Genomic DNA, 12,275 nt, shown 5'->3' with positions numbered 1-12,275 from the left:
AAGGTCACTTTGAATGATTTTAACTAATGATAAGTAGTAGAAAAACTAATATTTTAAATTCGGGACAGTCCACATTAATTTCGGGATGGCTTAGATTGTATTTCGGGACGGTTCCGGGAGGATGGTGAAAAAAGTTAGTCGAGAGCCCTGGGTGGGACATAAGGTAAATGCACAGTACACTGAAAACTGCACATATAGCTATTTCACAATATATAAATAAGAGTTCACAAAAAGAAGAGCTCTCCATAGAAGCAGCTGGTTGAATAGGACCTTACTCTTTTACCACAAAAAGGAAAAGGCTATGGCTGCTCAATTAAATCGTATTTTAAAATCGCAATTATGATTATGGCTTGCAACGATTACGAAAACAACGAAATCGAAATAAAACGATTATTTTTGTATTAACTTTTTTTTATTTTTTTTATTTGTATTGGTTTTTCAGTTGAGTTATACTTAAAGTTCAGGGTAATGAACTGTTAAAAACATACTGTTCAAAAAAAAAATTTCACATGTTTTCAAAGTAAATGGATAATCGTTTTTAATAATCGTGATATCAATTATTGACCCAAATAATCGAGATTATGATTTTTGCCATAATCGAGCCGCCCTAGAAAAGGCCCTTCTATATTTCTCAGCAGCTGGTGAAGGATATATAGAGCCAGGGAGGATGAATCAATGAATTACATGTCAGCCCCCCAATGAGCTGATTCTTTATAGCTCAGCATGATGACGATAAAACATTTGGGAGAGACTGAATTGTCGTAGGTAAATATTTGAAAAGTAAATATAAAGCACTTACTAATATTTGATGTCTCAAATACAACTGAAGAGACAATGAACTATTTGTATTCTAGGGAATGGGCTTGAGGCATTCATTCAGGATACAAAAGTGAATGTATAATTAGTTTGCACAAGGATAAGCTAAAAGCGCCGGCACTGTGTGTCTATGTAAATAGCCAAAAAAAGGAAGAATGGATTATACACTTCGTGCAAAATCAGCAAAACTTCTGATGTAAACAGACAAAAGACAAACCAGACGTATGTCAAAATGTACTACTTCTCCATTATATGTCTAGCATACTGAGTTAATGCAAAGGATATTAGCAAAGGGAGCCTGCGAGAAGGAAAACCACAATCTCAGGATTCAGATTCCTCAGGAAATCTTACTGTCATCTTGTCAGACACACTGACGTATCACGTATCATTATATGACCAACAAAAAAAACAAGGCTCTTTATGTCTGCCTTCAAGAATATCTGTGCTTTTTGGCAATAGTACGCTGAGGTGGTGGACACACAGGGAGGGGGCCAGCTCGACTTGTTTATATTATGCTGACTGTAATTGGACACTAAAGTACGGAGAGGCTTAATCTTATCTTTTATGGCGTGCCATAGCATATTAGGACTCTTGTATAGGATGCAATATTTTAATGTAAGTGGGGAAGTTAATGCCATTAGGAGTCGGGTAGGATTAGGGGACTCGCTGCTAGTCTGAACCAGACATCCCTCTGGGTCTGAACCTTTCACACACACAGCAGGGGAGACATGTGGTAATTGGTGTTCATAAATACAGGCATTCTAACTTTGGATTCAGCAAAGAGCAAGCCCAAGCATTTTGGATCCTTAAAAACAACCAATATGAAGTACAATTAAAACATATATATAATGAAAGTGAGAAAAAGAAGTCTGGATGGTTTCTTTTTCTTAAAAAATAAGACAAAATGTGTTAAATATGATTTCAACAAAGAACAGGACTTCACATTTGGTCACTGTGAAGATACAAGCCAGTTTAGGAACCAGAAACTGACCATCCTATATAAGAAAAAAGGAGGTTTCTGTAAAGATTAAATTATTGGTTTCACCTGAGAACCCAGGTAGTAATTTGCTATTGTTGGGGCCCCATGTAGCCTCTGGGGGGCTAAGTAGCAGTTTAGTTTGCATATGCCTGTGCCTAGTTCTGATTTAGTGCATACTCAATAACACCCAACATTCAAAACAAAGCCCCAAAAACAAGTTTTCAGTATAGTAACACTAATTTAGTAATGCCACCGTCTGTTAAATATCACATTTAATGTTAATCAATATATTGACTAATCTTGGGTTTCTGGGATAAATGTTTTTTAAATGTTATTCCATATGATTTGTTTGCACCAGCACAAACCACCACATGTACTTTATATAGTTTTGATTGTATGTGCATATTGTGACCTTGTGAAATAATTGTCATGTATTGCTTTACGAGTAAACAGTGATGACACAAGTAAGACAATCATACTACTCGGCTATTTAAAGTGGACTACACCCACATTCACTTGACTGGGCTGAAATACATTTCACTGGAATATTATCACTTCCAAGATATGAGTAGACGAGGTCCAACTTGAATGAAACTGATATGTTGTAAGACTTAAGGCTTGACAGTGACACCATGAATGCATTTGTATTGCATTTTCAACCCCAAGTCACTACAGCCTGCGTTTATGAAGACAGTTCAGGTGGGGCACGGTGCACCTCCATGAACACCATAAAACACACATTAACCTGAGTTAATTTTCTCAAAGCAGAGGTAAAAATAGTTCCCCATCAAGTTTACAGAAGAAACGTTTGACCACGCTTTTTTTCCACAACACAAGCACATGCATATATTCAGTTAATGAGCCAAACAACCCGCGCGCACACTTGTCCTGAATCCAACCGTAAAGTGGTGGAAAGTGTTGACGCAGTATTTTAATCCTACGCTTCTCAATAAAGCGAAAACTGATTCTACATTAATTAAACTTGACCACACTATTACTATTTGAATTGAAATGTCTATAAAGAAGCACAGTCTGGAGTTAGCGTTACTTACCGATGTGTTTCAGTAGTAATTTCCACGTGCGGCGGGTCCCCGAGTCCTTCGGTTAATTTCTCCAGCTGCTGTCACAGTTTACTCACTTTCTGCAGCCTTGTTTATCCCAGTCTCCTCACACTAAACGGAAGTCTTTCACTTTTAACATCGCGTCGACTTTACTTCTGCGACAGTTGTTGGTGTGTTAGCGGCGGGAGGAGAGTTTGTTTCCTTGCTGCTGTTTCTGCGCAGAGAACGTCCGTCTGGCTGACTGACTGCTGCTGTGTGTGTGTGGGAAACCAGTAGCAGGTTCCCAGACACACACACACACTCCCTCCCCGCCAATCACGTACACAGTGACACATCACCACGTATAGGCATTTCACATCTGCATGTATAAGGAGTCTCTTTGAAGTGCCAAAGACCCAAGACAGTTTATAGTATGAAATGGAGTATTTTAAATGGATGTTTGTGGGTTAAAATTAAGTTCTAAAACATATTTTGAGCAACTTTTCATGTGACATGTTACTAGTAGCATGGTTGTGTTAGTCTGAATATGTTTACAAAAACACCATAGGCTACAAACATTACATAGGTTAATACCACGGCTCTACAGTCAGTAAAAGGTGCATCATAAGAATAGGAGTTGAAAAATGCTGTTTGCTAACTCGTTATTATGGGTATATTATGTGTTAAGGTGTGTATTCCTGGCTTAGACTACTGTATTTGACTCCAACCTCTAATATCTCTGGTTGCTGATTACAGTGGCCGACCCTACACAATAACTCATGAACATGTTCAGTAGCAACTTCCAAAGACTCATATGAGAGGCATGTTAAAGCCATGAAGGGGATATTAGAGAAAAGGACATTTGTGAAGCATAACAATAGCCTATGTTTTTTATTAAAATGTTTTTATATACCTATTGGGTCCTTTTTGGGCTCACAATATAAAAACCTAAGAAACATAACTATTTCAATACCTTGGTTGTACAGACTACACTATTGTGCGGTTACGGGTCACATTAATTACTTTAAATCCTTTTAAGGATTACTCTACTATACTAGGACTATAAATGTAATATCTTATAGTTGTAATCAGCCTGTCTCTGTGACTCAAATCGTAATACATCTGATTACATCATGAGTGGGAAAGAGTAGGGTCTTCCCCAGGGTGAGCATACCAAAATGTAGCTTCACTTCTTTCAAATTGCCTGTTTAAACAAGCCTACACTAGCGGCATTTTTTCCTATAACTCTCCTGTGGATGTGTGGGAGGTGTCAAGGTTCAAGTCTGCTGTAAACTGCCAACAGAGGTTTACTACAATCTTTTGTTACTCCAGCCATGCCAACAGAAATGTGTTCCCTGGGAATCCACACACTTGGAGGCCCTGGAACTGTGTGTGTCTGTCTAATGTTTTGCTTGGCTGGTTGCGAGTCATCCAATTTTCCCTCTCTAAATCCTCTCCTGGTGGATTGTTTTTTTTCATAAGCTCTTTCTTCAGTTCAGACTTGGACAATGCTGCCTCATTTGAGATAGTTCACGTTTTATGTGCTCCTGTTTCTTTGCCTCTGGGTCTCGGCAGCTGATCGCTAACATGTTGCACAGCCATCATCATTCAAGCCATATTTATTTGTCATGATAAGCAGTTGCTAAACTGGTTGTACTGCAGCAAATGCCTGTGAGCCAATTGAAAACGCTGTAATATTGAACGCATGATGAAAGATAAACAAGTGCACTTATGGATTACAAACAGTGGTCCAGTAATAAAATATGAATGTTTCTGATTATCTTCAAAATGTCATTGCCTACACTTAGCTGGAGTTTGTCTAGCTTTGAATTTCTTTGCTACAGTTCTATGCTACAACAGTATACAGTAAGTCATTTAAAAACACATTAGACAAGCATACCATTCAGTTTTTCACCTATGAAAGAAATCCATTTACCAGCTAAAGCTCCTGGACAAACTATTCCCTAATCCATGCAACCACAAATCAAAATCACACTTGGCCACCCAATGATCAAATTGATTGTTTCCATATTCCTCCAGCCCTTGAAGCTTCCTCTGGATAATTTGAGAGTAAGTCTGTCTTTGTGATTTCCACGCAACACCAACCATCTGGTAGAACATGTGGAAAAAGTTCATTCAAGGATTTTAAATGGAAAAATGTTGGATGAGTCTTCTAAGACTGTTTACACTCGCCTTCAAACAATCCATCTTGATTTACAAAGGCTTCTTTTAGTGTCAATTTGGATATCGAGTTTTTTGCTGCTGTGGCAACACGACAGCAACGAGAAAGTATTGGACGTCACTGTAGAAATACTGAACTATACCTCTGTGCTCCCCCACACGAGCAAAAACGTTCACTGGAATGAGTCATTTTTTCCAGGTTGAGGCAAACAGGGGCAGTGGCCAAAAGGGGAAAAAATAGCGCATATACACATATTGTGCACACAAGCCGAGAGGGCAAAAAGGGCATTAGCTGTTTCCTGTTAGTTAGTTTGGGAATTTAGACAGCTGGGCCCTTGGACATGGCAGGTGATTGCTCTGATGAAAGAAGTAAAACACGGAAAAAAATTAAAGTTGAGAACTATTTGGCTCTACCAGTCTCAATAACAGTCTGAAGAATGATTGCCCAAAAAACATGTTGAAATATTGTTGATCAATTCAAAGCTGAGGTTAGCTTTTGGATGCATGACACACCACAGAGTCTGGAGTTTAGGTTTTGCTTACGTGGCCCCTACATTTCCGCAATGTCTTATGGGACTCTAATCTGTGAAAAGCTAAAAGAGGTGGAATAGGAAGAGGTCACAGTTCCTCTCGTGAATTTGCTCTAATATCTTATGCCGTACTCATAGCCTACTGAGGGAATTTACAAGGAATTAATTGTTTACTTTACGTGAGTCATCTTCTTAAGCAGCTGGGCTTCACTGACCTGACTGCAGTTAGAAACTACTCTTCCAATATTCACCTTAGATTTTCCATGAAGTAGCATTACAGATTAGTTATTTTAAGTGGTTAATCAAATCACTATAGGAACAATTATCTAATTTAAGTTAAAATCTTTGGCTCAAATGCACTACTTGTACTACTTGTATTTTACACATTTTAACCAGGCTGGCATATCCCACACTCACAGCTGTATCCTTGATACCTTCTGCATAATTTGATACCTTTTATCCTTTTAATCCTGAATTAAGTAATTGCTTTGATTAAAAAGAGATTGTGTGGGCTTGAGTGACTCCTTGAATGAATACATTTCCATCAAAAGCACTCCCACAGGAGGGAAGGAGCTACAGCCAGAGCTCTACCTGGCACTCCTTCTCCCTCGACCCCCCCCTTCTACACTCCCTACTTCCCTCATCCGAAAAACCCTGGAAAACATAAACATCCTTCCCTGCCTGTGACGTTAGACAAGGATCTGTGCAGGCTGGCTGGGTTACGGAGAACGGGGTGCCTCAGTCCCCATGGTGCGGAGGGTAAACATGGAGATCTGACGATAGAGGAATGAGAGAGACCCTCTGCTCCGACCCTCCACCTGCATCTCATCTCCACACACGGCCAGATGGTTGCTATAAACTCACACACTCCCCAATACACTCTCTAATGCAGTCTGAATTCTTTTTTTTCCATTCTCTGTCTTGCTGCTGCACTAATCAGACTCTGAATTCATGTGGTTTGTTGTTTACTCTTCACAGTGTGCGGCATCAGAAACTGGTTACAGAGCTGCATGAGCATTCACGAGAGAGAAAAACATGTCAAACTCACATGCATTCATTACTTCAAAAAGTGTGAGCTTGCATGCAGAGTGTGTGAGTTGTTGCATTCTTTCACTGAATGTTTTAAACAGAGACATACAGGAGGACATGTTTCAATTCAATTCAATTCAAAACTTTTATTTATTCAGGTGAAAACCCATTGAGATCATTGACCTCATTTTCAATGGTGACCTGCTGCAAGTAGGTTCCAACATGAATACAAACATGACAGAAAAACAAAGAGGACATCATATGGCATATTTACATTGACTACAGTTTGTATAGCTAGTAGCATTTACAGATACCAACAGTTGGATAGCATCTAACCTTGCTTTAAAAACATGTAATGGAACCAAACTGCTCAACTTCCATTCCTTTTGCAGACTGTTCCAAGTTAGCGGAGCTGCACATCTAAAAGCTGTATCCCCTAAGACAGTCCTAGCAGTTGGCACATTTAATACAACCACAGCATTCGATCTCAGGCAGTAGCCATTTACAATACGCCGTGAGATCAGGGAGCAGATGTAGGATGGAAGTTTCCCTAACATTGCTTTGTAAATAAAAAGATACTTCACTTCTTTCATCTCAGTTGTTTACGTGGTTCTTGGTAACTTTGTGGAACTGGCCACATTCAGGGAGTTGGACTTGGTGTGTATGTGAGGAGGGGCGTTTGAATCAGTATGTGTACAGTAAGTGTGTGTCCTGCATGAGCACATTTCATAACATAAAATCAGGTCAAGTGCACAATCAGCTTTGCTAATCTTTAGGTGTGAAATAAGAAAAATATTAGATCTTGCTTTTGGTATTGATTTTACTTTCTTGTGCCTGCCGCTAATCAATCACATTAGATACGAAAGAACCCAATTTATGTAAGAAATCTGAATTCAATGTTGCTTTTAAAACATTTGTATGCGTTGTTGTTTAGTCTTTCTGCTTTCATAAATAACTTTGTGTTGAGCAGAACCACTTTCATGGCAATCTTCACTTCTAGGCATATCTGTCTTTGTTTTACAGAGAGTCATTCCAGGGCAATGGTTGTCAAGAGGCTTCTTCTGATTTGTCTAGAACATCTGTCAGATTAGAGGACTGATCCATTTGGCCCGACAGGCATGGAACAGACAGACCTGGCACTTAAATTATCCTAACACTTATTCTTACAACTGCTCACAGTGATGTCATTTTTGACACCGTTTTTGCCTTTTTAAGCGCAAACTTTGCCAAAGACAGCCACTTTAATTTGATTTCATCATCTGAATGCCCTGACTAGCAAGTAATGACTTTCATGCTCAGATCAATCATAGCTGCTTTGTCGCTTTATAAAACATAGAAAAATAATGAGTCCCTGTTCTGAATTCTGCATTACTAATCATAACCTGGCCGTCCAATCAATTACATATTTAGTTTTAATATAAGAAAAATCCATTTCTAATTATATTCCAACTGTTGATTCAGGAAAGAAAAAAAGGTCTTAGGGTTAGCGTAGAGTCACATCACAGAATTGGTCACACAGGATTTCACTTTCTTAATGCCAGAACAGATCAGATGTGATTAGCAATTATTTCAGATTGGCTTTACAATATGAAAAGCAGTGTATACGCATTTAAAATCACATACAAATTGTTGATTGCTTTGCTAATTCTCAACACAAAGGGAGTACAATGTGAAATGCAAAACACCGTGACTCAATTCAACTGTGAGATTTGTTTCTGTCAGAGTCTGTTTTCCCTGGCCTGCAATCGCGCATCGTGCCAACACTGGAGAAACATTTAATCTCACTTTGCCCGGAGGCAGCGGCTTAACTCAGGAGTGAAAACATGGATTTCCAGAAGGAAAATGCATCCTGAACCAAAGTGTATACTCCCGTGTGTGCTGAAGCCAGATTTCTGATCAAGTCACTGGGCAAAAGACTCTGCAATGGAGCCACGCACCATTAAACACCACAAACACATCCATCTCCATCATGGCAGGCAGACAATTGAATGATAGATGTGTGGAGAGCGAGTGGTGCTCTTCAAAACTCCATGTCACCTCTTACATTATAACAATTTCGGCACCTGGAAGCCTTGTTGGAATCTCCTTTAACTACACAATATTGAAGAAGTCTTTCAGTATAATCCCTTTTGTCTCTTATACACCCCGTATCTTGTAAATTATTTGATTGAGACAGGTTGTTGTAGTTTATGGTTTCATTCAGTCTGTCACATCTACAAGTATCTGCTTGTCTGAGTCGTCTCTCCTCTGTCTGTGCCACATCCTGTTCAGTTAAAAGCAGCTAATTTAGCCGATCAATAAACAAAGCCCGCTGGGTAACACGGAGAGCCAAGGATCCAATTTCTTTTTGCAAGTTCAATTTAGTCTTTATGGTTGGCAGTTGCTCCTTGGAGACGCTGTCATGGCCGTGACATCACTGTGAGATAATGATGGAGATACACAGAGCACTGACTGACCTCTTTCATATTATATCCTAGCATAAAGGTAATAAAAAAGGGGATGAAATTGGTGTGAGGTACGAGAAGATGATGAGTGAGAGCGAGTGATGGTCAATTTTAATACTATCGATTCACGGGGATTGATTTCAAAACACCTGAATGATCTCATTATGTTGCTTTGAGGCCAAGTTCATTAAATGCCTGCCTGTATTAAAGAAAAAAATTACCCTCGTTTTCCATTTGTGCCTCTCTATTGACCTCATATACTTTGCATTTTTCTTTCCAATGCAGCTTTCCTATTGATTCTTGCACTGTTATGCTTTTGACAAAATAGCTCCTAGGAAACCTCTGTTTCTTCCTTGTCAGCAGAGGAACACTCCCATCATGCCCCAGGCAAAGACAGGTTCCTCCATTAGCATTAAAAAGGGAGAGAAACGGGAATCCGACACTTGTCTGTTGGTCCCAAACGTAATCCCTAACAACAGGTCCTCGGGGGAGAAGTGTATTACTTTAGAAAAAAGACTCCTACAGCAAATTGCCCAGGAACACATTAAACTTGGAATGTTTCCTCAACTGGAATACACAAGATCTGTTGCTTTAATTGTAATTTGTTGCCCACAAATTATGTATACTTGTGTGATGTATGTATGACCATAAACTTCTTGCATGCTTCAGAAAGTGATGATGCAAGCGCCTTGGCTCACAACAGCCTCATCTCATCTCTATAAACACCATGTGACATGACCTCATGCGCTGAGAGGACACCCTCCGGATCCACTCTGAGACTCTAATGGCATGCTTATCATTTCTACAACTGCCTGCATGATGTCCTGGACTTCAAAGCAAGACTAACAAGGTGGATGACCTGAGGCCAACAGATGAGATGCAGCGGTGTCAAATGTTGTTTGTGGATAAGGCTGTTACCATGTGTTCATTAAGGAAGAACAGAACATTGATAACCTGTTTTTTTTAGCAATAAATCAGACAACTTCTAGTGTATGACTTCACAAAAATCACCAATATATAAACACTTCTTTCCATAAAAACTCCCTAAGATAGAACACCCCAAGGTATCTGGATGTCGTGTTCAATCTGTTAACAGCAATCTGAATCTGACAGTCTTCCCCTTATTCATGGTGACAATAAGCATGAAATGAATACCTTTGATTTGATGTTTTAACCTTTGAACCACAAACAGCTCTGACTACAACATGTGTTTTTCTAGAGCACATGTGTCAAACTCAAGGCCCGGGGGCCAAATCAGGCCCTTGGTGGATTTAATTTCGGTCCGCAGGACAATTTGTAATTACTATTAGAGCTGGCCCGTCACGCACACCTTCACTCAATCCTGAGGGTTTCCTCAGCTCAGAGCCTGACCCCAAACATTGATGAACTTGCACCCAAGATGAGATGCCAAGTATCGGCTTGAACTAGCATCACAGAGCAGCAAACTGAGTTTAATGGATGTTTCCTTCTGCACTTTTTTCCTTGCGACAACAGGGCATGTTTGGCTTTTTCTTTGAGGGAAATAGTTTTTTTGAAGCTGTTGTTGGCCTGTGGAAAAATGTAGTCTTAAGAAATGACCTGCAGATAGAGCCATAAGAAATGAATGCAACTGATTATTTTAATGTTTAATGTTGTTTTTAGGCAATCATTTAAGCTTTGTTAGTTCCAGGTTTAATATATGCAATAAGTTCATTTCAATAAGTTTTGCAATAAACATTGAACCAGAACCACCTCGACTAGTACCCATTTTATAATTTTGGCCCACTGTGTATTTGAGTTTGACACCCCTGTTCTAGAGCCTTTAAACTGAGTTTAGCAGAGTGTAATTGATGACATCAAGATAAAAGTCTTGGCACTTCAGTGTTTAGCCCAGACCGGGCCTTTTCCATGGAAACGTATGTAGATTGAAGCGTTCAAGTTAATGGGAATAACATGTGAGTTCTTTTTAGGGGGGATTTCATGTTTCAATATGTGAATCCAAAAGCATATAAACCAATAAAGGCCACTTCTGTGTGCAGTTGTTTTGCATAGTATACATTTATGAAAATATATTCAAGGAGAAATGAAACATATATTAATTATACATTGTTTGCATCCCTTCTTCTTTTTAAGGAGAAATACTTTTCATTATGCTGAGCAAAGAGGGAAAATAGTGTTGCTGTGCGGTTTGAGTTTATAAAATGGTTTGGCTTGCATAAATCGCAGAAGGGAATGAATGCAGCACGCACAGTGGAAACACATCAGACTGCTTAGTGATTAAAGATTAAGCCCTATTTTGTTGATTTACATCCCAAATATTCAAGGCTCTCAATTATGCAAAGTTAATGTGTGGCTTTGATTAAAAAATATATGAGAATGTATTATGAACATGTTTTTCAAGACTACACGTTCAGAGCCATGCTAACTCTATGAGGCTTTATATAAGCCCACTGTTGAGCCTTGAGCTAAACGCTAACATGTTAACAATTAAATGCTATTGTGATCTTAGTTTGGGAGGGGTACTAAATGTCATCATTATCCATCCAATCCTGTTTTCACAAAAAATCGAATGGTGGCGTAGGAGGTAAGGTCAGGGGTTTACCAACGTTATAAGGATTTATCATCGGGGGCACATTAATGTACGTAAAATGAGATATTTCACTGGATACATGAAAACTCTGTCCTGATGCTGATGGCACTAGATGAAAACTCAAAGTCCACTGGGATGTATCCTCTTGGGATAATGAATGTCTGTAAAAAAAAATCTAAATAGTGGCCGGGACATGTCGATCTGTTTATTGCGTTGGATTAAAAGTCAGGGGAAAGGACAAGTCAGTATCATTTATCTTCTTGTAACAAAGAATAACCATTCATGGCGTGGCCTGCGAAACTCCTCACTTTCTATCATCTTGGCAGAAAGTAGTTTAACCTCCAGCCACCATGATATACACTCACCATGACAATCAACTCTTGACAGCTGTCCTCAGCATTTAGAAAAAGAGAAAACACAATGGATCTAGACAAGGTCAACACACAGGTCTGAAGAGAACAAAGGGTTTCCTTCAAGAATATTTCAAGGCATACCTGAAAACAGCTTATCAACACCTGTGCTGTCATGGCTGACATTCTCTGTAGCGCCTACCACAGGCGATGGGAGTGAATGTCAGAACCACTCTCTTTTAAAGAGATTCCAATGACATTAACAATGACTTTTACCAGCTGTGAACTTCACGAATGAGGAAAGCAGAGCAGTCCTCCCTTGAAACTGAACTTTGCT

The 12,275-nt window shown here is 39.3% G+C and overlaps 2 protein-coding genes across 2 annotated transcripts in view; both read left to right on the top strand.

Moving 5' to 3' along the window:
• The window catches only part of LOC104965166 (gamma-aminobutyric acid receptor subunit beta-1-like), a 417,189-nt gene that overhangs the window by 307,378 nt on the left and 97,536 nt on the right, over positions 1 to 12,275 (top strand). The window lies entirely within an intron of this gene.
• Positions 1 to 12,275, top strand: part of herc1 (HECT and RLD domain containing E3 ubiquitin protein ligase family member 1) — a 99,737-nt gene that overhangs the window by 926 nt on the left and 86,536 nt on the right. The window lies entirely within an intron of this gene.

Source organism: Notothenia coriiceps, unplaced genomic scaffold (genome assembly GCF_000735185.1).
Source record: "Notothenia coriiceps isolate Sejong01 unplaced genomic scaffold, NC01 NC01_scaffold00037244, whole genome shotgun sequence".
In the NCBI taxonomy this organism is placed as follows: Eukaryota; Metazoa; Chordata; class Actinopteri; order Perciformes; family Nototheniidae; genus Notothenia; species Notothenia coriiceps.
Note: the sequence above shows the minus strand (reverse complement) of the source record. Positions and strands in the feature narration are given on the sequence as shown.